At 34.9% G+C, this 4,522-nt stretch overlaps 1 pseudogene; it reads left to right on the top strand.

Annotated features, from left to right (window-relative positions):
• LOC125845917 (uncharacterized) lies at positions 1–952 on the top strand (annotated as a pseudogene).
• Positions 953–4,522: the final 3,570 nt, after the last annotated feature.

Here is a 4,522-nt window from a genome sequence, read left to right as displayed (position 1 = left end):
ATGTCTCAACCCAATAAGTGTTGGACTGATGAGGTAAATTCATGTCCACTTTTATCTTTTGATTAATACATTAATACATAAAAATAAATTGATACATAAATACACTTGTTGATGCATATGTGCAGTATGCGGATGTCATTTTATACTATTTGCGGAAAAAGTCGAAGCAACAGAGTCATTCTAAATATCAATATACCACTACTAATTGTTCTTTCAAAACATACATTGACAATGCCAGTGTTGTTCCTGAATATGAGAATAAAATCGTTGGCACTATCAAAGGGTTTGGTATACCTGCTGGACTGCCTTGGCTCACAGATGAGGTTTATGTCCCTGTAAATTGTAATGGGGAGTTTCATTGGGTCTTGGTAGTCGTTGTATTGAAGGAACGATGCATAAAGGTGTATGATTTGATGTCCTCATCTAGGACTAACAGAAAATTGTGCACCAAGATTCAAAAGTTATCTACAATGTTGCCAAAGTACCTTGAATCCAACAGATTTTATGAGCAAAAAGGCCGAACTAACTGGTCAGTTCTTGAATCTTACCAGGGCAATAAAAAATCTCACCTATTCGAAGTCATACATGTTACTGGTATTGCCCAACAAGCAAGCAATAGTCTGTAAGTAGTATCACATTATATTTTTAGTCTTACCACTATCAAAATGTGATGTTAATATTAGATTTATTAAATTTTCTAATTGATGGTATACGATGCAGTGATTGTGGAGTTTTTGTAGCTGCATACATTGAGATTTTGAGTGATGAACTACAAATACCATCAGATGGAATTATTTCTCAATCCCTTCACTTGAGATATGCTTCACTCCTACGGAATTATGGGATTTTAAAGGCTCGAAGTGGCTATGTTAGTAACAATTAAGACTCACAGAGGACTAGACCTGAAAAAGCAAAGTTCGATGAAAATGTTGTGGTTACCACCATTGATTAGATTGATGGTTATGTATACCATGCGAATTACCTTTATGTTGATAAGTTGTATAAAATAATTGGTTAAGTGTCCATTTTTGCTGATAATATTAATTATTATTATTATTTTTATTTTGTTGGAACAAATGTCAATTATGATGGAAAGGAAGAAATGTGGTGTCTGTGGCAATATATATAACCTCTGTTGTAAAAAACACCACAAAATTATCTGCATGTTCCCCAACAGAAAGGATACATGTTGTAACATATGCCACAAAAAGAAGATATGTGGTAACATATGTCACAGAAAGGAGATATGTGGCAACATTATATTGTTATCAATTGTTCATTTTTGCTGATAATATTAATATTAATAATTATTAATATTATTTTTATTTTGTTGGAACAAATGTCAATTATGATGGAAAGGAAGAAATGTGGTGTCTGTGGCAACATATATAACCTCTGTTGTAAAATACACCATAGAATTATCTGCATGTGCCCCAACATAAAGGGTATATGTGGCAACATATGTCACACTTTGAATTGTCAAAATTCAAAAAAAATTTGAAAAGGTTTAAAACAATCGTCCTTCATTTTTCCCTCTCTCCTCTCCTCTATAAAAGATAAAATGTTGTTTCATCTTCCAAATTTAATTTAATTTTACTAATTTCCGTTTTCTTCTCTTCTTTCCTTCCTTTCTCTCGTTCCATTATTCCTTCACAGATCAAGGTTGTTGTTGCGATATTTTCTACAACATCAGTGGTAATCTGTTGCGATCCTCTTCTAAAACAAGGCGTCGTTGCCCTCATCATTTCTAGTTTATCATTTATATCTTGTCAAGTAAAATTTAATTAGGGTTTTGAGAAATACTAACTGGTATTAAATCATGACGTTTTTAGTGGATAGTTATTCCTTTTGTTTGTAGGATGGTTAGATAGTTATTCCTTAATTTGTAGTTCGTTGGTTAGGGCTTATGGAGGGTTTGTGGTTTGTTGGTTGGTTCATGTGTGGTATTGAATCGCATTTGTTTTTTGTGTTGTTGTGTTTGGTTGTTGTTATTTTTGTTAAGAAATATTTGATTTTTGTGGTTGCAGATACAAATATAATGGCTCATGTCAAAAGAAACAACTGACACAAAGATCCAAAAGAGGCCTAGGACTAGAACCTGTAGGAAGAAGAATGAAAATTCGATTACCACTCTTTTAGAAGAACTAGCTTCTAAAGCAGTTTCTTCTTCTCAAGTAGAAGTAGAATTTTTTCAAAAAGAATATGAAGAAAGAGAAAAAGAAAAAAATGAAGTAGATGATGATGGAGAAATAGCAGAAGAAGTTGAGAAAGAAGAGGGAAATAAAAAAGAAGTTGAGGAAGATAAAGGAAAACAAAAAGAAGTTGAGGAAGAAGAAGGAAAAAAAATAAAGAGGTAGTTGAGGAGGAAGAAGAAAAAATAAACGAGTTGATAAAGACAAGGGAAAACAAAAAGAAGTTGAGGAAGACGGGATCAAAACTATCAATGCACACACTTTTCCTGTGCATTTGCAACCTAATTCTACTGGTGATAGCATTATGAGGTCAGCAATGGGAAAACCTTTTGACACCTTCAGGATCACCCTCAAGCAGAATGGTTTAGAAGATTTTTTTAGGAATAATTGTTTTGGTCATTTTCTTGATTTGCCAGAGAATAATAATGCACGTTTTTAAATGACCATGGTCTATGAACTTCTGAAAAGAAGGTTCATTTTTTAGAATCCTAAAAAGAATGATGAGGTTGTAATTAATTATTGTGGCATGCCACTCTTCTTTGGCAGAAGAGAGTTTGCCATAGTTTCAGGGTTAAAATGCCATCCTCCTTCTGAGCCAATCCCTGAATTCATAGTAAAAAAAGAACCACGGAGACGAAAGAAAGGAGGAAAAGAAGAAACAAGACAGTGAACTGAGGAGCAAGACTTGATGTCCCTTGTTGGCACAAGCTTCAAAAATCCCGATTTAATATATTTGTTGAATGTCGAGGATACACCAAGGAAGCACAAGGAGTCATTGTGCTTACTTTGGTATGTACATAATGTACTTTTGGCCAAAGATCTCAACAACAACATATCCCTTAAATGGGTGAATTTATCTCAGGATATTGAGGCTTTCAACAACTATCCTTGGGGTCATGAGAGCTTTGAATTAACTGTCAAATACTTGTTTAAACCTTTAGGACCAAAGACCAATAACTTATTTGGCTTTCCATGGGCTTTCATGGAAAACATAAATGTTCTTAATCTTTTTATATTATATTGAATAATTCAACATTTGATTTGTGACATGTTTTCCTTTTTTATAGGCTTGGGCATTTGAAGCCATTCCTCATTTGACCCATCAAGTAAATGCAGAAGAAGAGACCTCATCTCCAAGAATATTGAGATGGTTGAGATCAAAAACAAAAACTGCCAAAATATTCCAGATCTTTATAACCCTCCTGATGATGCAGTAAGTTATTATTATATTACACTCATATATGTAGCAACATGTGACACAAATGTTGCTATAGATGTGTCACGCCTCGAGCCTACACCCTGGACGTGGCCGACACTCGGAGACCATCCCTGGCCCCAAGCGGACCCTTGGCCTGGCTTAGTTAACTCAGCGGAAGACTTCACTCATAAGAATAAACTCAATGCAATAGTTTAAATGGTAACATCTTAGCCAAAATGACAACTTATGTCTCAAAACAAAGTATCTGCAAATACATAGATGAGAGACTCAATACTAAATCTCTGACTGTCTATGAAGCCTCTATAATACTAAGATGGATGTTGGGACAGACCCTACAACATCCTAATAAAGCAAAACTAGGAAAGTGAAATAACAGAGTCCTCCGGAATGCAAGGAGGCTCACCACTGACTCTGGAGTGCTCAACTGGATCAACGGCGTGCTGGATGCTGATCCAGGTTACCTGTGTCTGCAGCATAATAAGATGCAGGCCAACTGGCATTAGTACATTGAATGTAAGAGTATGCGAGTTGGAAAGCTAAACAATAACTTAAGCTTGAAAGGAGTACAAAGGAACACTTACCCTGGCTCTGTTTAATTCATGAACAACTTAACTCAATATAAAGCAATAAGACACATGCAATATATATAAAGCTTGTAAAACAATGTAAACAACTTAGTTCGTTAAAGATAAAGCAATAACAAACTCAACTTTACTTAAATATAAAAGTAATATAACTTTTGTGGGAGATTCTCTAACCGACAACAACCACAATGAGCCTAAGTAGTGATACAACATCTTGCCCACGCTGCCAAAACTGTCCTATACTTTGCCGTCACATAGAACGCTTAACTTAGTGGATCCACTAGTCTATGCTAACAGCATCTTCAGGAGTCATCTAAAAAATATGATCCTTTGCTACCCTGAGGGCTACATGGTTTATGGAGACATGAGTTAATATGAACTCGCATCCTTATATCGGTGCTCAATACTACTCTCAAAATATAATTAGCTCATATGTTTGTAAAAACAAAACTCTTTCTTTGAATTGAGGTAATTACTTAGCTTAAAAGCTCTCTTGGAATCGATGTTCCCTTTTCTTGATCAAATGT

This window comes from Solanum stenotomum, chromosome 11 (assembly GCF_019186545.1).
Source record: "Solanum stenotomum isolate F172 chromosome 11, ASM1918654v1, whole genome shotgun sequence".
Classification (NCBI taxonomy): domain Eukaryota; kingdom Viridiplantae; phylum Streptophyta; class Magnoliopsida; order Solanales; family Solanaceae; genus Solanum; species Solanum stenotomum.
The sequence above is the reverse complement of the archived record's forward strand: the minus strand, read 5'-3'. Positions and strand labels throughout refer to the sequence as shown.